This window comes from Leucopleurus acutus, assembly GCF_964270905.1.
Source record: "Leucopleurus acutus genome assembly, chromosome: 11".
Classification (NCBI taxonomy): domain Eukaryota; kingdom Metazoa; phylum Chordata; class Mammalia; order Artiodactyla; family Delphinidae; genus Leucopleurus; species Leucopleurus acutus.
In genome coordinates this window covers 81,074,931-81,098,649 of record NC_139152.1, presented here as the reverse complement: position 1 = coordinate 81,098,649, position 23,719 = coordinate 81,074,931, and the positions used below count along the sequence as shown (strand labels likewise).

The 23,719-nt window shown below is 42.1% G+C and overlaps 1 pseudogene across 1 annotated transcript in view; it reads right to left on the bottom strand.

The window, feature by feature from the left end:
• The window catches only part of LOC309968957 (ribitol-5-phosphate xylosyltransferase 1-like), a 35,646-nt pseudogene extending 12,836 nt beyond the window's left edge, over positions 1–22,810 (bottom strand). The window contains exon 1 of the transcript in view: positions 22,716–22,810. The product of the transcript in view is annotated as a ribitol-5-phosphate xylosyltransferase 1-like (transcript). The remainder of the gene's footprint in view (positions 1–22,715) is intronic.
• Between the last annotated feature and the right edge of the window lie 909 nt (positions 22,811–23,719).

Sequence of the window (23,719 nt, the reverse complement as noted above, 5' to 3'; positions counted from 1 at the left end):
TCAACCAACTGTGGACGGTATAGTACTGTAGCATTTACTGTTGAGAAAAAAATCTGTGTACAAGTGGACCCATGTAGTTCAAATCCATGTTCAAGGGTCAACTGTGTTAGTTTCAGGTGTTCAACATAATGATTTGATATTTGTGTATGTTGCAAAATGACCACCACAATGTCTAGTTAACATGGCTGTGACTTTTATTTTCTTCTGTATTTTATTTATTTAAAAAATATTTATTTATTTATTTGGCTGCACTGGGTCTTAGTCGCGACACGTGGGATCTAGTTCCCCGACCAGGGATCGAACCTGGGCCCCTTGCATTGGGAGTGTGAAGTCTTAGTCACTGGACCACCAGGGAAGTCCTCTTTTGTATTTTATCTATCAATAAAGGAGCAGAAGAGAGGACCTCAAGATATATACTTACAATGTCATCTTGGCAAGAAGTTTCTTAAAGATGTGGTCTAGATGACCAAGACATATATCAAAGTGAAAGTCATAGTATTAAAGTATTGCAATATTTTAAAGAGTTGGTGGAGAGTGCCAAAATTTACCAAATAAAGTCTAATTAATTGACTAATTGTAGACACAAAACAGAATGTGTTAACATTCTTTAAAGTGAATATATATAATTTAAAAATAATAATTTTCCTAAAATATAGTGTTATTATAATATGTGATATAATAATGGAGGTGAGTGAAAGGTAATAAATGCTATAAAATTAATAGACATTGTAAACAAACACACATTCATTTAGAAATGGGAAAAAAAGAAGAAACAATTTATATATTTCATAGTTTAAAGTAGAGATTAAAAACTACAACTATAGACGATTTAGAGAATATGGGAAATGAGAACATCATAAGGAATGAGGCCAAAATTGTGTTCAGCAAATTGATATTCTTAAGGGAGTTCATTATTCAACAAGCAAGCATTCAACCTAAGAAAAACAAACTGAACCAACTTAAGGAAAGCAGTGGTAAGAATGAAATATTAAGTAAACTATTAACAGAAATCTCTGACTTAGAAAACAGAAAAACTGTAGAATTAATACATTAATTTAAGAGCCAATTCACTGAAAAGCCAATATCTTTGTCAAGAAAACCTTGGGAAAATAGAGACGGAAAGAGAAAAAAATTTTTTAAAGAGAAATAAGATAAAATTATAGGCATAGAAGTGGTTAAACTTTTATATTAAAAAGTTCTCTTCTGTAAGAAGAATTACTGAAGTTTATACGAATGGAACAATAGGAAGGCTGGGACTTGTTTTAAAATACAGTGCTTCGGGCTTCCCTGGTGGCGCAGTGGTTGAGAGTCCACCTGCCGATGCCGGGGACACGGGTTCGTGCCCCGGTCTGGGAAGATCCCACATGCCACGGAGGGGCTGGGCCCGTGAGTCATGACCGCTGAGCCTGCGCGTCCGGAGCCTGTGCTCCGCAACGGGAGAAGCCACAACAGTGAGCGGCCCGCGTATGGAAAAACAAAACAAAAAAAATTTACAGTACTTCTTGGCTATGAGATGAGTAAGGTCTGAGGATCTAATGTATAACGTGGTGGCTATGGTTGTTAATACTGTATTGTGTTATTGAAATTTGCTAAGATTTTAGATCTTAAATGTTCTCACCAAGAAAAAAAAGATAAATATGTGATAAAGTGGATGTGTTAATTAACAAGATTGGGGGAATCCTTTCACAATATATACGCCTATCAAATTATCATTATGTATACTTTAGATATCTTACATTTTTATTTGTTAATTATGCCTCAGTAAAGCTGAAAAAAATATAGGGCTCCATTTATAAAAGGTGATTGAGGAATAAATGAAAGAATATTGGCAAAAATGTTGATTACTTTTAAGCTGGGTAGTGTATATGTGGAGATCCATTACATATTCTCTCTCATTTTATGTGTGCATAAAAATTTCTGCAGTTAAAAGTTGAAAAATTTAAAAGAGAATGTCATGTTTGACTCTATGGTAATACATTTAGAAATCTTCCTAATGAAGTAGATGGTTTTCTGAGAAAACACATTACTAAAACTGACTCAAGAAGTAGAAAATCTGAAAGAAAAGCAACCCTGGAAGAACTTATAAAAGAATTACCTCCAAAAGAGATTCTGAGATCTGTTAATGTTATTCGTGCATTTCTTCAAGAAACACCAAATTCTTATGCTCTGTAAATTATGTCAAAATAAATGATACCATCAAATTCATTCTATAAAGTTAGCGTAACCTTACCACTAGGACCTGATAAATGAACAACAAAAATATGAAACTAGAACAGTTTTATGTGCAAGTATTTATGGGAAATTTCTAAATGAAATGACAAAGAAATTAAACTCAGTTGCATTCAGCTGGTCAATCTCCACTTAAGCAATTCATCAGATTAAGAAAAGTTCATCATTTCCTCTGTAAAACATACTGACTGATGACCACAGAAGGACGAACGCTCAAGATCAGTTTGCTCTGGTGTGTTCTTGCAGTTTTGTTCAGATAATAACATGTTTCCAAACCAGTTTATGTCAGTTTTATTTGTTTCGGTATTTATGCAATCTAATTAAGCATTTGTGTACACTGATAAAATATGATTGTGGAAAAAAGAATTGTTCCTGTGAAAGCTAAATTGAATATATTGGGAGAACTCGACACAAGTGAGGCACTAAAAAAGGATGAGACAAGTGTAAAATTTGGGAAAAATTGCTCTCCTCTCTGCTGTCTTTGCTGCGAGCTTTATCCTAAACGGATTCCCCAAGCTGGTTGACAGTAGCTCCTGAGGTTATGTGTTTCATTGTTCTTGTTTAGGAATAGGAGTGTCTTTGTGTCAGTATTTAAAGCACCTTATTAGACCGATTTGGGTCACATGCCCACCCTGGACCAATCATAGGGCATGGCTTATGCTGATAGACTTGGTCAAGGTCTATACCACAGCTGGGGTTGGGGGTGGAGCCAGCTTTTCTGGACCCACTTGTATCCCCTGAAGAGCATTAGGAGGCTACCGGGAAGGGGGTGAGTGTGGATACTGGGGAGATAATCAACAAATATCTTTTATATTAATGCAAATTATGTCATCAACATAGTCAAGTAAAAAAAAAACCATGGTAATTGTAATGGAGTAAAAGACATTCTCTATAAAAATATTTGGCAGATTAAAGAGTAAAACACTAATATCCCCAAAGAAAAATGGGCAAAGTTCATAAACAGAACTGGCCAATAAGTATGTGGAAGGTACGTAATTTCAATAGTAATCAAAGAAATGAAAATAAAAGCTATTATGTCATACCACTTTTTGCTTAATCAGCTGACTAAGTATTATGTAAGGAGCAGGGTTGTCCCAAATAACCCTGTGTGCTTACCTGGTGTTGTAGACAGAATTACACCCCCAACAAGATTCACAGGTTGAAGCTCTAACCCTCCATGTGACTGATTTGGAGATAAGCCCTTTAAGGAGATAATTAAGATTAAATGAGGTCATAAGTGAGAGGCCCTAACAATAAGATTGGTCCTTATAGGAAGAGGAGGAGATACCAGGAGCACATGTGCTCAAAGAAAGCCCATGCGAGGACACAGTGATGAGAAGGAAGCCGAGGAGAGAGGCCTCAGGAGAAACGAAATCTGCCAACACCTTGATCTTGGACTTCCAGCCTGCAAAATTGTGAGAAATACATTTCTGTTGTTTAAACCACTCCATACTGTGGCAGCCCTAGTGGACTATTAAGTTGCCTGGGCCAGAGGCTAACAGGGCTCAGGGCCTTGCTCTTCCCCCAGCTGGAGGGGCAATCCCCAAGGTCACCTTCTTGAGGAAGTTAGGCTTCCTCCCCCTACCAAGGGAGGGACTGAACTGAAACATCCTTGGGGCTCCAGGGTCTCCAGGTGCTGGGTAGCTGGCGTTCCAAGACAATTCCTGTAAATAGCTGGCACCCCCAAACCAGATTGCTTGGCATGCTGGTAAGGCGGCCCTCTCATGCTTGTCATATAAGAAAGAATAGGGCATGGGTCCAGCAGACCCTGGCATGCCTCTTCATGGGCTGATGGAGTGACCGTGGGTCCTTGTCATGCTGACCCTGGCCTCGAAAGCTTCTTTATCCAATTAAGCTTATTCCTTAGCCCATGTCATGGGATGTTGTGAAATTTCACCCAAACCCTAGTGCATTACATGGGGAGACCCAGAAGAGAACATATGACACAAAAGAGAGATTTAAGAAATGATATACTCAGTGGTGATGAGGTACAGGTAATGGACATTCTCATCTTGTCTGTTAGCCTAAGACTATTTTACAACCCTTTGCAGAACCAATTTATGATGTGTTTAAAGAGTCCTCAGTATATCAATTTTTAAAAATTATGGGAATATACTTATTAAGTAGTGAATTCATCGCTATGCATCAAGATACCAGGGAAATTTAACAAAAGTATATAGTGTTGAACAGAAAGTATTTTAGCTGTAGCATTAGAGTGAAAAATGCATAAAATTCTATTTTCTTCCACCGGAGACTTTATACCTATGTTGTTATTGATAATTTTCCAGATAAGTTTCTAGAGAACAACAGAAAAGCTGCCACTTCCTGATCACAATTTCAATGGCAATCTTTTAAAAAAAAATAAATAAAAATATTAAAAAAAAGAAAAATCACGCAGGCAGAGACAGACCCCACTAGAACCTTCTTCACTAACCATTCTTCCGGGTTCACTAATTTGATGTTGTTTTATTTTCTGTGACATTAAATTCAAGTTTTTATTTAACCATCAATTGTTTTTTACTCTCTCTTAAAAAGAATTATATTAAAGGTAGTGTAGCCTTCTACGTTCTTAGGCGAGTAGCCCAGGTATCAGGTAGCCAGACAGACCATGTGTTTTGGTACTCATTTCTTGACAGTGCTCTGTACATCAGTTGCAAAGGATTCCTTAAAATGAAATCTGGGATTTCTGCCATGGTTCTTTGTTACTGAGTACATTCTGAGGAACATACATTAATAGATGATCAATTCTTTTCATTTATAATGGGAAGGCATAGAAAGCTACCATAAGAAAGAATTGTTTCTACCATTAATTCCACTTAATCCTTACCCACCTGCATCACTGGATATTAAGTATTATAATAGATAAACTGAAAGTAAATTGTCAGAGCTTTTGAAATCCAGTCTCCACAATTATTGCTTACCACTGGGGGATCAGTGTCACAACTCTGTAATATTTGTTTAGTCTAATCCCTCCTTCACTAATTAGAAACACTAAAAGATCAGAGAATTTCCCTTCCTGGCCCTTCCCTCAGTGGTGGTGTTTGTAAAAAAAAAACCAAAACTGAACAAACAAAAACCCATTGAATACCCAAGAGCCAACTAAACCCCCCATGGCACTCACCAGTGCTCAGGTGACAAAGCCTGGGGTAGGGGGTGGGGAGCTTGGGAGTAATGTTAAACTGACACTGTAAACAAGGACACTGCAGAATGCTACTTTCCTATGTGAAACAATGAGTGACAACTTCATCTGAAACAAAACAACTCACCAGACTTCTACTAACCAACTTCTTTTCCTTGATCTTAAAACGAAGTCTTATTTACGGAGTGCCTCCCAAGTTCAAGGCGCAGTAGTGAGCATGATGCCTCTGTCATCTAACGATAACAAAGTACTTTGCAACTAGGCTTTCTGATGTACCAGACAAATGGAAAGAGAAGACAGCCACACCAGAGACCAAAAAGGGAGGTGGGAGTGGGGAAATCAACTTTTAAGATTCGTCACATTTGTCAGTGGCAATTTAAAAAATATCTCTCTGTGCCCGCCACCCTGCTTTGAGGGCTAAAGCTGCAACTGGAACATTTCACATGAACATTTAGTGTTAAATTTGACATTTAACATTCAGACGAACAGTGAGGCCATCTTGTGGCCACTTAGAGAAGTTTCCGCTTTCCGACACCCAGTGCTGTTTGCGTTCCTACACTTGCACCCCCTCATGCTGAGGTGGGACCTTGAAACTGAGGCTGCTGCACAGTGGTGAGGACTTTCGGTATCTCCTCAACGAAATCTTCTGGAATGAGTCCAAGATTCAACTGTCAAATTTAAATTCCATTGTTTGTGGGCTGGTGCGTGCTGTAGGATTTCATGCTATGTGGTTAATATGTATGCACGTGTCCTGTCACCTGTTTACAGCTAGATTCATCTGTCAATCATCCTGTTGAAATGGAAAGTTCCTAAAACAATAAAGTTCTGCTGGAAACATATAACAACGGGGTACCGTAAACAGAAGCAGGGCCAGGTTGGAAGGACAGCACAGAGAAACACATTTCTGGACTTCCCTAGTCCCAGTCCTTTGTGAATTATTTGTAAACGATATTGCCAGTTCTCAGAAAACATATTAACCCCTGTGTGAGTGAAAGAAATATTATTACGATGTAAAGAACAGGTGGGTCATGTTTTCTAAAAATGTCTCTTTCCCTGGACAAAGGCCTACTAGAATTCTGACTTGAGTTGTAAGAAGCAAATTCATCTTTGCTTAGCAAAGATTTGCAAATACTTGGAACAATCACTTTGATGATTTTATCTCTCTGTGTTGTGAATTCACAACTCCTCCTTGACTCTACATTACGAATAACTCTTTGTTATTTATAAATGTAATCCCTTTTCAACCATCCTTAAGTATGAGAGATGTAATTTCCCTTTCCAATTCTCAAGTACTTTTATTTTCCTGTTTCTTTTTTTCCCTCTGAAAGAGGATGTAAAATTTCTTTATAAATTAGGGAAACAAAAAACACAAAGCAAATTTTGAGGGAAAAGTGTTTTTCCCTCCTTTGAATCACTTAAGCTCTTTTGGGCTATCTTTGTGAGTTGGAATACCAGATACTGCCTTGAATAAACTGTGTGAATTATGAAACGAATGTAGATCTGTTCTCTGGCTACTTTGAGCTTGTGCAGGGAGATCAAAGGAACCAGAAGAAAAAAACAAAGACCAAAGAGAATTGGAATGCTCAGTGAATCTCTTTCTGAAGAATATACTGCAAACTTTAGAAAGCTTCCCTGTGATATTAACAGCCTATGCTTGTCCAGTGATTTCCAGTTTCTAAAGTACTTTTATGTCCATTAGCTCAGGACTACCCTAACTAGAAGGGCAGTACAGGCATTATTGTTTTCTTGTTACAAAGGAAAGCACATACTTGAAGAGACTGAGTGCATAGCATGGGGCTGCTCACCTTGTGATCATGGGAACCGGTATTTCAACCTGAATCTGCTGTCTCCAAACTTAGCCTCTTTCTGCCTCATCACAAATTCCACTGGCTTTGGTTACCCTGGAAAGGGTAGTCTGTGTTCATACACATTCTGCTAGTAGATCGTGCATTCCTGGGTCTCCTGCAGCCCCACACCCTGCATCTGCAAACGGCAAATGGTTTCCATGGAAGAGCTCCAGACGGGGAAATATTTTGGAATCAGTCTGAGTTAAATACCAGACCCTATTTGTAATTTCTGCTTAGGCCTAAGCACTTAAAGGATTCCAAAGGGCAACAGTTGTGAGTCCATTTGGCATCCCTTCTTGGGGTAGTAGAGAAGGGGATGGCAAGTCAAAGGAGGTTAGAATTATCCAGTCCCAGTTGAGCCCAGCTGCCAGGGCCTAAGCCGAACTGATGGAAGAAAATCCAGCAGAGTTCTGAATCAGATTTCAGTGGTTCCATCTCGAATAGGATTTTCTCATGGGTCTGGCAAGAGCCACACTGGATTTTAAGTGAAATTAAGCTGTGGACTCTGGGGGATAACACAGGAAATTACAAATGAGAGCTGCTTGTCTCAATAGCCACATCTTGTCAAGAGGCCCCATCCAGGGCCTCTGTTATTCGAGGAATGGGGATGCATTGGAATCCAGTTTTGAGCCCCTGGGGAAAGTTGTTTTAGAGTAGAGTGGAGACTCAGAAGGTTGGTTCTGTTTCTTTACGAGGCATGTGATCCCGAATCAGGCACACAGCTTCTCCAAGCCTCGGTTTGTTAATCTGTAAACAGGAAAGTAATAATACTGGCCTATCAGGTTTTTTGTTTTTGTTTTCTGGTGAAAGGCATTTTATAATCTGTAAAGTGTTCTAGAAATGCAGGGCTTATTATTGTCATTACTTACAGGTCATTACTTGCGGGGGAAGGGAATAGAGATGCATAAGAAATAAATGGAGTTTTGAAGAGAAGAAAAGGAACAGCGGTAATATAATTAAAATCAATTTTTAAGTGTTTACAGGCATCTGGAACCATAGTAAGAGCTATAAAAATAAGCTTCCCGAGATGTAATTGGTAATCCGAGGCCGTTGCATGAAATGGCTCAGAGCTGATGGGGTAGAGGTGGAAGTTAGGGGAGGAATGAGGTGTAACATCAATGCAGCACCTATGATGTGTGAGGCATTTTTGAAGATGCCATTATCTCCTTAAGCCTCCTTACGAAGTATGTAGCAACCTCATTTTAGAGAGGAGGAAACAGAGACTCAGAGGCCTTGAGCACTTTGCTCAAGGCCCTGTGGCCAGTGAATGAAAGAGCTGGGACTTTGCCTCCCAAGCACATCCTCATGTGCAGACAAATGAACCAGTCAATAGGGTGTAAACTAGGTAATTCACAGGACATGCTCTCAAAAGGGGTGAGGCCCGAGAAACGAGAAGGCAGCCCTGAGAGCTAGGGTGACCAGTGCATCCCGATTTGCCCGTGACTGTCTCCATCTTAGCACTGAAAATGCTGTGTCCCAGCCCCTCACCCTGGGTCCTCCTCAGTCCCACGCAAACTGGGACGGTTGGTCACCCTATAGCTGACAGTTAGGGGATGTGCCCTTGGTGAACATAAGCAATTTCTCGGGATATCAGCATCAGATGGGACTTTCATGGATGTGATGGAACAAGACAAAAACGAGACTACTCTGAAATTATGTCTGAGCAGGAATAAAAACAGACACCTTGCAACTGCAAAAATGACCAAATACCCCCCTCTCCTGGCTAACAAGAGGGACTACTGTTTCTTCTTCAGTGACAACTCTAGGCCTGCTTCTTTCTTCCTGCCTATTAAAGAAAAATTAAGATAATCACTAAATTTACCTACTTTCTCACAGCTCCCAATTCACTTCATTGAGTCCTCCTGCAAATCAGCTAACACAGGCCCGACTCCTAGAGCAAGCCCTTCCTGAACACTCTTTCTTTCTCTTTTTTTTTCTTCTTTTTTTTTCTTTTTTTGTCTGCATTGGGTCTTCGTTGCTGTGCGTGGGCTTTCTCTAGCCGCAGAGAGCAGGGTCTACTCTTCGTTGCAGTGCACGGGCTTCTCATTGCGGTGGCTTCTCTTGTTGTGGAGCATGGGCTCTAGGTGCGCGGGCTTGAGTAGTTGCAGCACACGGGCTCAGTAGTTGTGGCTCATGGGCTCTAGAGCGCAGCCTCAGTAGTTCTGGCGCACGGGCTTAGTTGCTCTGTGGCATGTGGGATATTCCCGGACCAGGGCTCGAACCCGTGTCCCCTGCATTGGCAGGCGGATTCTTAACCACTGCGCCACCAGGGAAGTCCCCCTGATACCCTTTTTCTGAGATGCTTCATGTTTCCTCATGATGTCAGGTGGCCTCATAGCAGGGTGCAGCGCCAACTCTATTTGACCTCAGGTATGTTCCTGGATGGTCTTTGACTAGAGGACATTGACAGGACTTATACAAGGTCAGTGTATTAAGGGGGGCCACGTTTCACTTGTGGTATTGTAATTCTCTCTCTCTGGGCCATCTCTACAGCTAGACCAGATGTTTTTCAAAGCAGAATCACTTACTAAAGATGGTAACTAGCATGTATGGAGGACTTCCACTTGCCAGGCACCATGCTAGGCTCTCTCCAAGAACTGACCCATTTAAGGCTCACCAACACTTTCTGAAGCAGGTGCTATAATTTTCATTTCACAGATGCTGAAGAGGAGGCTGAATGAAACTATGTCCATTGCCCGGAGTTAGTAAGTGGCAGAGCCAAGATTCAGAACCATTGAGTCTGACTCTAGAGCCCTGCTGGCACCCACAGAACATTCAGCGTTTGGGGAATAGATCAATAACCAACTTCTCTTCAGTCAGAGGTCTTGGCATCATAATAATATGAAGGTTTCCTGCTCTGAGCCATGCACTGTTTTGAACACTTTCCATGTGTTAACTTACTTGACCCTTACAACAACGCCATAGTTGGTACCTCCATTTTACAGTTAAGGATGAGGCTCCCAGAGGTATACAATACATTTATATAGAGTTTAGAGTGAACAAGATCTTTTCACATTTGCATTTTCTAAGCCCTGTGAAGTACTGAATTTCATTAATCTAAGATGCTAGTTGTCATAAGATGCACCATTATTTTAGGTGCCACTGAGAAAAAAAAGCTGCCAGTTAAAATTTGTAAGATGTCCTTGAATGTACCCAGTTTTTGGAGATGCTAAAATGCAAGGAAAAAGACATTTTAGAATTGATGAAATGGAGTAGGTATTTTTATCCCCATTGTTTAGATGCAGAACCTGGGGCTCAGAAATGAGTATATTTCTCAAGATCATAAAAGTAGCAAGAAAGGGACTTGAATCCAGGTCCACAAAATATGCTCTTTCTTCCGTGCTATTCTAAACATTATGGGAGTCTTTGACCCCTGAGTTTAAAGGAGGGCTGAAGGAGTGTGTCTGACTCTAGGCCGTCCCTGAGTCAAAAGACTTTTTGGGCCAGGGAACACTTTCTGTGAAGTTTATATCACATTTTGTGGGTGGCCCTGTCTGCATCTAGATGCAGGGTGAGCTCTTCTTCTTTGCTTTTTAACTTGGCTAAGACTTTAGGTTCCTGTGGGTCCTTTGGCCAAAGAGATTGCATGAATGAGCTCACCATGCCTGGTGATGCTTCTCTTTTCCAAGCCCCAGAGATTCTCTGTAGAACTCTCTCTATCTCTCTCCCTGGGCTTCCCCAGTTGTGGTTTAGGTCTGGGACTGTCAACTTGCTTTAAGTTATCATGGGTCAGAGATCTCGCAAGGAGTCTAACTCCATATTTGATGCTCCACTTTTGACAGCTCTTAAGACTCACCTCTTCTTCTCCCTCTCTGCCCCACATCTGAGCAAGCTGATAAGAAAGCCACAGTGGTCTCTCCTTTGGTCTTGGTGGGAGATTTAAAGGATGTTAGCCCCTGCCAGCATGTGGGTACCCTCACTCTGACCCTACACTCTGTCTATACCCTATAACCCTACCCAACTTCCTTTCTTTGTGTTCCCAAGCCATTTTGGGCCTGACTGGGAGGTCTGCCCTGATCTCCCCAGAAAAGCCTCAATTATATACATCATAGCCTTTTCATAGCCTTCTGGTATATGTGTGACATTCTCCGTCTTGACATCCAAACTAAATTTTGAGTGGGGGTCCCTCCCGCTTCTGTAGAGAGGCTGCAACAGACCCCTCAGAACAACTCAGCAGAGCCACGTCATCTAAAACCTATTTAATTTTTTTTTTTTTTTTTTTTTGCGGTACGCGGGCCTCTCACTGTTGTGGCCTCTCCCATTGTGGAGCACAGGCTCCGGACGCGCAGGCTCAGCGGCCATGGCTCACGGGTCCAGCCACTCCGCGGAATGTGGGATCTTCCCGGACCGGGGCACGAACCCGTGTCCCCTGCATCGGCAGGTGGACTCTCAACCACTGCGCCACCGGGGAAGCCCTAAAACCTTTTTAAATTTTTTTTTAACAGAGAAAAATGTTAGTCATTTCTACCTAGATATTTTTAAAATGAAGAGAGGTTATGCTCACCAGCTTCTGTGTTCAGTTGAAAGTCTATCGATGCCTCTCCATGGTAGTTTGCTGAGAGAGCCGGCAGGAAGGGCTGGCTATGTGCAGCTCAGCCATCATCTTATGTTGGCCAGTCATGTGAAGATTAAGGCAGGTGATGGAAGATACTCCAGGCTGTCAGCCCAAATAGACAAGGCTAAGGGAATCTCTGGGCTTTAAAAGGTTCTTCTGGAGCAAATGAGAAAGGGAATGGATAAATCAGACAGAAAAATGAAAAAGGAGTGAAAAAGACCAGTGAATTATACAGAGAGAGAGAAAGATTATGAAATTAGAGGAAAAATAGAAAGAGAAATTAGAAATAAAAATAATGAAGAATGAAAAGCTAAAACTAATGAATTGCCGGAGAGGCCTGGTACATTAAGAAATGGGAGGAGAGGGCTTCCCTGGTGGCGCAGCGGTTGAGAGTCCGCCTGCCGATGCAGGGGACACGGGTTCGTGCTCCGGTCCGGGAAGATCCCACATGCCGCGGAGCGGCTGGGCCCCGTGAGCCATGGCCGCTGAGCCTGCGCGTCCGGAGCCTGTGCTCCGCAGCGGGAGAGGCCACAGCGGTGAGAGGCCCGCATACCGCAAAAAAAAAAAAAAAAAAAGAAAAGGAAAAAAAAGAAATGGGAGGAGAAAGGAAAAAGGAATAATTGGACAAGGAGAAGACAGTAAACAAGATAAACAATAATACAAGAAAATGATGTTCCCATCTTAGGTAGGCTTTTAATCAAGAGCCACAAAGTTTTACCACATGAGGGTTGAAATACATCCATTTCTCGGGGGGGGGGGGGGAATGAACAGGGTAAGCTAGTTGCTGTTTGGACACAATTCGCAAAGTAATTACAATGTCTAACAATGCTGTTCCCAAGACTGAATCATTAATCACCATTTCCGATGATGCTGAAACCGTAATGAGAAAACCCATACCAATGTTTCCCAGGTCAGTTTCAAGCTCTGTTATTAGAGGTATGGAGAGAAATCCATGGTGTATTATTTTCCTGATTCTGAGTTGACATTTCAAACAGCACAGTGTGAAAATACAAAGACAGCGCCCTTTTAAAGGTCAATAGTGATTTCCATTACAATCCATGATTTATCATTCAGCCCAGAAGATTTATTCCAGGCTGGGATGTAACCCAAGAGTTTGCTCTACACAGGGGGGAAGCAAAGCAGAAAAAAAATTACCTAGTAGTTTTAAGGGGCTTTTCCCCCATGCACTTTTCCCTTTGAGCTCAAAAGGCAGGCACCAGACCAAATCTTCAGACGTTTACATTTGGGGCCTTCTCTCTGTTTTGTGATAAATTCTCTCCAACCCCTCCACAAAGATCTGCTCCCAGTAGCCTGAGAGGTCTGGGGAAAATGCCGTTCAGAGTTTCTCCTTTTTGGCATCTTGAAGGAGTATTCTTGAAGAGTGTTAAAGAGTCTCTTCCTCCCTTTCTACCTGCCTTCCTCTATCTGGCTTTCCCAGCCGGAGAACACTGCTTCCAGAGAATTCCTCAGGCCCTTTAGCCATCCAGGAAAAGAATGACTTCAATACAGGGCATCTCGAATATTTAAGAAAGGGCTATCCTAGGTGGCTTCTGCCCACAAAGGCAAGGTTCTTACCTTCGCTGGCAGCTCAGTGGCTGGGAGCATTTTGGATCAAATCAGGTAGCAAACTGGCTCGGAGGCTGTAGAACAAGCCATGACACCAAAGCTGGATTGACAACAGGTGGTAGTATTATTTTGTAAGGTTTTTTCCCTCTTAGTTATATTACCACCCAGTAGTATTGTGGGTCCCAAAACTGATGGAAAATGACTAAACTAACTAGGATGCCTGGGCCTCTTGTTATTTTACTGGCTTGAGAGTGATGCTGTCTGCTATCTCTTCTAACTGTTAACATTGACCTGGTTGACTTAATGCACGTGACCAAATTCAGAATCTTGGCAGAGAGCATCTGAAAACAGGTGTATTTGGAGTCAAGGCTAGTTGGGGGGTGGGAGAAGGGAGACTTCCTCCATGGGAGGGACTGGGAGCCCCATCTGTTTATTGGCCTCTCTGTTTCCTGCCTCTCTCTGCCTGCAGGGGGCAGAGGGCTGCCCCGAGCAGTGAGTGGACCAAGAAGCTGTGCATTGGGGCCATACCCTTCCACCCTTGCTCTTGGGAATTAACTGTCCACAGGGAACTTGTGTTCTCTTCTGCAATTCTCTACCATAATTTCCCCCATTTTTTTTTATTGTGGTAAAATGCACAAAACATAAAACTTACCATCTTAAACGTGCAGGTCAGTGATCTGAAATATATTCATGCACAACCGTCACCACCATCCATCTCCAGAGCTCTTTTATCTTGTAAAACTGAAACTCCACACCTGTTAAACAATAACTCCCCATTCCCCTTCCTCCCCAGCCTCCGGCAACCACCATTTTTCTTTCTTTTTCTATGGTTTTGACTATTCTAGGAACCTCATGTAAGTGGACTTGTACAGAATTTGTCATTTTTTATAATTCTTTTCTCCCCAGCTTTATTGAGAAATAATTGACATCACTGTATAAGTTTAAGGCGTGCAGCATGATGGGTTTTTTTTTTAGCATCTTTATTGGAGTATAATTGCTTTACAATGGTGTGTTAGTTTCTGCTTTATAACAAAGTGAATCAGCTATACATATACATATATCCCCATATCTCCTGTCTCTTGTGTCTCCCTCCCACCCTCCCTATCCCACCCCTCTAGGTGGTCACAAAGCACCGAGCTGATCTCCCTGTGCTCTGTGGCTGCTTCCCACTAGCTATCTGGTTTACATTTGGTAGTGTATATATGTCCATGCCACTCTCTCACTTCATCCCAGCTTACCCTTCCCCCTCCCCGTGTCCTCAAGTCCATTCTCTACGTCTGCATTTTTATTCCTATCCTGTCCCTAGGTTCTTCAAAACCGTTTAAAAGTTTTTTTTAGATTCCATATATGTGTGTTAGCATACGGTATTTGTTTTTCTCTTTCTGACTGACTTCACTCTGTATGACAGACTCTAGGTCCATCCACCTCACTACAAATAATTCAGTTTCGTTTCTTTTTATGGCTGAGTAATGTTCCATTGTATATATGTGCCACATCTTCTTTATCCATTCATCTGTCGATGGACACTTAGGTTGCTACCATGTCCCGGCCATTGTACATAGTGCTGCAATGAACATTGTGGTACACAGCATGATGGTTTGATGTACATATATTATGAAATAATTACCACAAGAGATTCAGTTACATCCATCTTCTCATACAGATACAATAAAAAGGAAAGAAAGAAAAAAAGAGAAAAAATAGTTTCTCCTTGTGATGAGAATTCACAGGATTTACATTCTTAACGATTTTCCTATGTATCATTCAGCAGTGTTAGCTATAGTCATCATGTTTATGTTACATCCCTAGTACTTATTTATTTTATGAATGGGAGTTTGTACCTTTTGACCACTTCCCTCTACCCCACCAACCCCTGCCTCTGGTATCCACAAGTCTGATCTCTTTTTTTTTTTATGAGTTTGCTTTTTTGTGTTTTGTTTTAAATTCCACATATAAGTGATCATACAGTATTTGTCTTTCTCTGTCTGACTAATTTCATTGAACACAATGCCCTCAAGGTCCATCCACACTATTGCAAATGGTAGGATTTCCTCATTTTTTATGGCTGATGGTAGGATTTCCTCATTTTTGTTCATTGTATATAATAGTATTTGTGTTTTGTCGCTGGCTTCTTTCCCTCAGCACAATGTCCCAGGACTCATCCATGCTGTAGCCTGTGGCACAGTTTTTTAAGGGATGCTCTCCCCACCCCCAGGCAGAGACTGCCCAGAGACTAGGGGTTGGCTTTATATGATTCTGAGGTTTAGTACCGTGGGGTCATTTGCCAATTTTTAAAATTTTGATTTTGTCAGCTCCTTTGTTTTAATTCTCAGCTGGCTCAGAAAGGGCCTTATTTATTGGGCCCTCTTTAGGTCCCAACAAAGCTGACATTATGACTCTCCTTAATCATCTTGAAAGCTTACTAACTTGATAGAATGCAGAGATTCTATATTATAGTTTGTTCCATACTTTCTGGCTTCACTCATTTCCTGAACAAATAAAAAAGAAAATAGACTGCGTTTCAGGAGCTATGCCTCAGCAATGAACAACACAGACAGATCCTTGCCATCAAGAGCTTTTAGTGGAAAAAAAATAGTAACAAAAGGAAACTTATGAATTGCGATTATTTCTAGGATGGAAAGAAATAAAGGGCAAGAAAGAATAAGAGAGGCAGAGGGTGGCTAGATGGAGTGGATTTGGTTAAAGGCAGCTCTCACCCTTTCATGCTCAACGATTAATTAAAATTGCCCATAATGTTTGAACGGAGGCAAAACCAGTAGTTAGTAAACTTGACATATGTTATGATAATTTTTAGTCTCCCTATAACTTACACGTTTTTCCTAGATTTATTACATATTGTCGTGCATTCATTTCTTGTCAATGCATTTCTAATATCAGAAAATCTGAAAGAGGCTAAGGATATAGGGATGAATAAGACATTCTTGCTGCCCCAAGGAAAAACCTCCCACGTTGAGAGAGCCAGGGACATAAATAAGTAACTATAATATGATGCAATAAGCTGGGGGAAGATCATGAAAACACCGGAGTAGGGGGTGATCACCTCGAGATAAGGAAGTTGGGGAAGTTCAGGCAGAGCGGGTATGAGCATCTGCAGAGGCACAAAGCAATGAAAAGCATGGCTCGTGTTTTCAGGGCAGCAGAAGTGACGTGTGCTAAGGAGAGAGCGTGGTTAACGTACTGAGGTTCTGAAAAAGCCAGCGCATTTCCTGCATTCCTTGGAAACACAGGCCTGATAGCTTCACCTTTTGCTTTGAAACTGGCTTTAAACCTTAGCTGAATTATTATTCCCATTATAAAGGTAAGCAGACCAGACCTCAGACAGGTCGAGTGACTTGGGCAGGTCATGTGGTTGGTAAGGGGCGGAGCCAGATTAGAATGATCATGAACATAAAATAGATTTTATTGGTATTGGTTAGAATTTATGGAAAGTCGGAGTTTAGTTTTTTTTTAAAAAAACCTATTCCACAAGGTACACTGTCCTGTTTTGGGCAAAATTTCTGCTTAATCCCCCGAAAAGTATATAAAATTCCACAAGAATTTAATGGTGGTTGTGGATCTACCCATACTCTTGGACTTGAGTGGTGGTAGTGGGGGAGCAGTTCATTTAATTCTTAGCTAAAACATGACAGACACAATTTAAGCCTGAAAAAGAGTGAGATTTAAAAACAAGGAAATAAAAGTCAGTTTAATTCATATTTTGTTTGGCCTGAGTGTAAACAATTTCTTGCTTAAGCTCTTGTTGGATACAGTAAAAAGATATTTTTCTAAAATGTCCAAAGCAGTGTTTAGTGAATTGGTCTTGGTATGTGTTTAAGAGGATAATTAGAGAAAAGGGTGGGTTTAAAAGTGACTTATGAAAAAAAAAAAAAAAGTGACTTATGCACTATCTCCACTAATTATTTTTAATAAGGAGTGATTCACCGCGCAGAGTGCTATTTTTTCCTTCCCTTTGCATGTCCAAAGCAGAAGCAATGCTGTGTGTGTGCTGAGGCATATCAAAGCTAGGCTGAACGTTCCTTACCAGGTTTGGTGGTTTGATGTTAGTTCAAAGGAAACCTCCAATCCCGAAGACTTTTAAATTTCTTTCTGCAAAATAAATTAAACGCAAAAAGCCAATATAAAAGTCTCTATGCCTCTGAATGTGAGGGATAGAGCCAGGTTGTTTCTCTCCAAAGTGTTCTTTGGAAAGGCGTGTTTTTCTTGCGCATAGCATACGCATATGTGGTAATCAAGATACGAGTCAGTCTTGGAAAGATGGGTCAAGAGTCTAGGGGCTTCTGTTGAAGGCAGCTCTGCTCACCTTCCCTGTGGCTGGCCTAGGGCAGGGCCCAGGAATGCTGAATGCGTGAATGCGATGTGATAATTTACTCTTCACACTGAGGTTGTCTGCAGCACACATGTAAGCATGTCACTCCCTCTCCCCAAATAAAGAAAAACATCCTTCATTTGCCCTGTAAGTCCCATGGGGTCAGGCTCCTTCCTCCCTTTCCAGCTCCATCTGGCGCCGTCCTCCTCCTGTGTTCCTGCAGCTCCTCCTACCACAAAGCCTTCGCCAAGCTGCTCCCTTCCCCATGAAGCACACTTTCTTACACTCTTTGCATCGGACAACTGCTTTTACCCTTTAGGTCTCAGCTCTCATCACTGCTTTAGGCAAACCTTCTCTGATGTGCTTGCATAGCTCAAACGTATTACTTGCTCCCATGCTATTCTGCACCTCTGATATTGTGATATAATAATAAATATATATTTGGTCTTCATCCCCAGGTCCTGGCACACAGCTCCTACTCCTAAAGCCCTTGGAATGTCTGTGTGATAGAGCTATGAGGGGTGTTTTTTGTTATCCATAATAAAACCCCTTCAGCCATACCTAAGTTTATGCTAATAAGGTGACTCTTAGAGGAAGTGGGGAGGCTAGTTGCCAGAAGGACCAACTATGTGATTTGAGGTTTGGAACTTTCAGCCCCACCCCCTGACCTTCACGGAGGAGAGCTGAGCTGGAGGTTGTGCTCAATCAACAATGGCCAGTGATTTAATTTAATTTACCCTGAGTGCAGATTCATCTTTCTGGGATGGGCACATATGAACCTAGTCTGCAGAGAGTAATCAATGAAACCAGAAAGATATCCTCTTAATTTCCACCAAGAACTATAAATATGAAGGGAACTGGCCACTTGACTCTTAAGTGTGTCCTGACCCAGGATATTCTTTCCCTAAAGGCATGTTACATGGGAAGGCAAATAAGAGTTTGCTTGGTAAATCTGGAATCAGCGCTAGGGTGGTAAGTATACTTAATGACGTGCGTCTGCTTCATGCCCTTCCACATAAGGGAAATGCTTGCTCTAGGGTTCTCTTGGGCAGTGTCTAATCTGCTCAGTGGTCCCCCTTATCCATTCTTCTGCGGTTGATCAATCCCACTTCTGATTAACAGTTTTTTGGATGTGTCAATAAAGGGATGGCAAGTATATGCTGTCCTTGCCATCAATCCCCTCCTCTTTGCATGGCTGATATTACTAATTGATCATGGCTTTCTTTCCCACTGGGCTCAGATGAAGCCTCAAAAGTCCTCCTCTACACAGCATTCCAGGGACCACAGTCAACTGACTGGAATTGGCATGTAACATATAAATGATTTCTCTCCCAGAGAAAGTCAGACAAATCAAGTCTGGTTAGAGTCTATATTTTCTCACTATCACTTGCATACTTCCTTTTCAGAGGGCAATTCCAAATTCTTGGTGGGGAGTGTGGCCTCATGACTGCCTTTCCTGTACCACTTGCACGACATATTTACATTTTTACTAGGACCTTCAATGTCTTCATTCATTCGCTCCTTCCTTCCACAAATATCTGTTGGGAGTTATTGTACTTAGTGCCAGGCTCTGGGTCTCTCCAGAAACTGTTCTCATGAGATTTAGAGTTGGCTGGATTAAACCTGCCATTGGTTCTAAAGAGAGAAATTTGAAATAGATCCATGGCAGAGTCAATGCTGGATTCCAGTCTTCCCCCAGAGGCATGCACCTGTAGGGTATAGCTTATCCTTTGGGACACTGGTGCCCAAACCAAGACAGCCTGATTCCTTTTAGATTATAGATTTTATTTTCTCCTTGGGTTTGTGTTCCTGTGGGCCCACGCTTATCTACGAATTCATGCCGTGGTGCCTGGAATACCCCGCTTTTAACAAAGGGATGGTCACGTGTCCCCTTGTCTTCCAAAGGCAACTGTGGCAACGAAGTGTTTAAATATTCTCCCAATACCCCAAGAAATGCCTGTTACACTGTAATAAGAAAGGGAGGCAATGATTCCACTCCAGAAGTAAAAACGTGGTGGGACAAACAAAAAGAGGTGTGTCAGGAGGAAGCAGGTAACCTAGGAGGAGCGCCCGCAGGAAGCGAAGGAGCACTGAGCGGGTCGTGAAAAGCAGAGCAGGTGAGCGCTGCCGAGCCCCTCTGTCCACCTCCACCGTGGGTGCGCCGCACTGTTCCCGCTAATGGGTCGGGAAGGTTCCTGCCCAGCCAGCTTCTCCGGCCATCTGCTCGGAGCTCCCACTGCGCAGCTCCTGCTTCCAGCGCGAGCCCTAATTCTGGGGAGAGGCTTCTTCTGTGTACCGTGGTGCTTTCCTGGCCACAGGTGACTCGGGGCTCAGACACTTGCAGCTGGGGGCCTGTCTGCCAGTTTCCCTCCCTTCACTTCCTCCTTGAAAAGTACCTCCTTGAAAAGCCTGGGTGTTTAGAAGTGGTCTACATTCATGTCGGGAAGGGAAGTAAAAGAGTGAGAGAAGAAAGGAAGAAAAGGACAGCAGAAGAGGCATTACCGCTTAACCTGAAGGGCTTGGATCACGGATCAGACCTGGGTTCAGATTTCTAACTTTGCCATTTTAAACTCTGGGTGGCTAGACAAGCCTCAGTTTCTTCCTCTATCAGATGGACGTAATTACTGTACTGCTAACATAGGGTTGTTGTAAATGAGGCAAGGTAAATAAAATCCTTGGGAAAGAAGCTGGGATGCAGAAATTACTCAAAAATGGTGACGATGGCAACCATGGTGCTCAGCTGAAGCTTTTGCTCTTGTTGATGGTGATGCTGGCGACTGTCTCTCTGGGCTCCAGCTTTGTTATCTGAGTGAGTTGAACCAGGTGGCCTATGACATCTTTTCTGAGAGTCTATTTCTCATGATTAAAAGAGAAATAATAGGCTTAATAGTGAAAGGCAAGCACAACTGACATTTGTAGAGCTCATCAAATTTGCAAATCATTTTTATATAAATTTTCATCAAAACCTCTTAGCATATCTGTGAATAGGGATAATTATCCCAATTTACAGATAAGGAAACTGAGGTTCTGAAAGTCAGATGATCTATTCAAGACCATGAGGTTAGCAAATGGCAGGATTGAGGCTCATCTTTCCAACACAGCACTGTGCTGCATTTAGTACTCCCTAAACCACATTCACATTTGTACCTCTACGTCTCTGCTCATGCCTTTTCCTCTGCCTAGAATGTTCTCCCCATCAAAACGTCTCCTCCTCTGTTCTGTCAGGCCCTTTTCAGTCCTTCTAGAGCTTGTACTGTGAACATGGCACTATCACGGCATTTATCCTCATACGACTGTTTCCTGCAATGGTGCCTGAGCTTGGTGCCTAGAATACCCCACTTTTAACAAAGGGATAGTCATGTGTCCCCTTGTCTTCCAAAGGCAACTGTGGCAACAAAGGTGTTTAAATATTCTCCCAATACCCCAAGAAATGCCTGTTACACTGTAATAAGAAAGGGAGGCTCTTTAAGATAGAAGCCAGTTTTTATTATCCTTGTATTCCTAGAACCTATCACATCATCTGACACATAGTAGGTTCTCAATAAATTTTCAACCAATGAATAAGTATAAGAGATTCCCACTAGCTTGGCTGGGGAAAGAGATATATTTGATGCAGTATAAAAATATTGGAGAAACAATCACTTTTACAGTGGCCTATATGGATCATCATTTGTTTTTTACAAAATAAGACCAAAGTCTTTGGAATTTGTATAACACTTATTGAAACCCATTAAAAATTGCAATATACCTTCTTGGAAATTTCGATTAGTCGGCATTTTGAAGGTGGCTTCAGAACCAAAATTACTTTAAAGGGCTCGATTTGATGAACCTCATTCAGTCCCGGGTGTACCACAGACAGACACCAACACAAAGTGATATGTTGTGAGTGATGCTTTCACTAGAGACCTTACTTCTTTAGGACTTGTTTTTCTTTCCTTCTCATCCTGGGCTCATGGGTCATTTATTTTATCCCCCAAAGGTTCAATCTGATGGTTGTTTTAGACGACTTTGATAGGATTTTAAATGTCATGGCTCTGTGTAGGAGGAGGTGATTCAAGGTTAATGAGAGCCCAGACGGCACCGAGTGTAAATCTGGCCCTTTGGATTGACAGTTGTGGGTGACAGAGACTGAGGGTTCCTATGCACAGTAGATGCAGTTTGACCTTTACCTGGGGAAGAGGATGAGCTGACTAATTCTGAGCCAGGTGGAGTGCTGCTGGGGTGAAAGTTTCAGGAAGATCAATTTGAGAGCTGGAAGGTACCTTGAGGGGGTCTCTCATATATATATATGTATGTTTGTGTATATGTATGTGTGTATGTGTGTGTACGGTATATATATCTATGTATGTACATATGTATGTATGTGTGTGTGTACCCATTCCTATCCCCTTCTAAGCTTAAGGCAGCAGATTTGCAGAGATACACCTACTATGGACTGAATGTTTGTCTTCCTCCAAAATTCATATGTTGACCCCCTGCCCCCTCAATGTGATGGTATTTGGAGGTAGGGCTTTTGGGGAGGTGATTAGATTTGGATGGGGCCATTAAAGTGGGGCCCCCATGAAGGAATAAGTGCCCTACTAAGAAGAGACACCAGAGAGCTTGCTCCCTCCCTCTCTCTTAGCCATGAGAAGACACAGTGAGAAGGGGGCCATCTGCAAACCAGGAAGCAGCCTCTCACCAGACACTGAATTGGAGGGCACTTTGATCTTGGACTTCCCAGCCTCCAGAACTGGGAAGAACATAACTGTCTGTTGTTTAAGCTGCTCAGTCTATGGTATTTTGCTACAGTAGCCTGAGTGGACTGAGACAATACTCAAGGAGGTTTGTGAAGCCCATGAAAGTGTGTGCAAAGTGCAGTGTGCACGTGTGTAATTTTCACCATATTCTCAAAAGAGGTCCCTTGATGGTGGCTTGTTTCTTCCCCACTCCTCATTTTTTGTTGAGGAGAAGGAAGGAATTTTCATTCTACTCCCCAGCAGGATAGAGGATGGGAAGACCAGTTCCGCCTTTATTTTCTCAGCAATCTGGCTCACTCCTCCCCTGGAGCACCTTCTGTGTCTGCGAGTCTGAGTGTGCTCCTTCAGAGCCTCCTGGGCCTCCGTCTCGTTGGACTCTGCCTGCTGCAGAGGCAGGGCCAGCTTCATAGGTGTGTAACTTATGCAGTTGCACAGGCCCCTGTGCTCAGAAGGGCCCTGTGCTTAGGTTAATGTTCTACTTTTGTCATTTTGAAATTATTAACAATCTTTAAATAAGGGCCCCTGCATTTTCATTTTGCACTTGTCCTTGCAAATTATGTAGCTGGTCCTGGAGAGAAGGCAGATTCTCACTGGCTCTCCATTAAGGAGAAGGCTCTGCCCTTGCAAGGGGAGACCTGTAGTTATGGAGGGTAAATTTCAACTTAGAAGGCATATTTTAGGAACAGGAAGTCCGTTTCGCCCCAGACCAAGGCTCATTCTCCAACCAGCTTCATGGGCATGTTTGGCTTTTTAGGGGCAGCACTGCGTGGTGGTTACAAGTTGGGCCCTGGTACCACTGCTGGATACCAATCCTGGTTCTGCCACTTACTAGTGACATGACCATGGCCAAATGATTCAACCTCATGTCTCTTAGTTTCCCATCCTGTAATACTATCAAATGACTTAACATGTCTAAGTACTTATGGTTCCTAGAACACAGTATGTATTACTAATAATTGCTATTATACTTTGATCTCCATGATGCTGGTACCTTATTTCTCACTTGATTTGGAATTTGAAAGGGGAAGACAGGGCATTATTTACTGGATTCTCTAAAACTTATATCTCAAAAAAAGGTTAAGAACCACTGATACATTTTTGAAGGAGGGTCGGTCCCTGCCCTCAAGGAACTTGTAAATTCATAGCTTGAAAACTGACACTGTAAGGTAATATGGGAAAAGAGCTTTATAAGGATTGAAAACTAAACCCTCTAGGATCAGCTGGAGAAAGATAAACCCCTCTCATTTTAAAAAGAAGGCTTTTTTTATCATCGTCTTTGTGACATTCTCCAAGGGCAGCATTGATGGGTATCTTCCC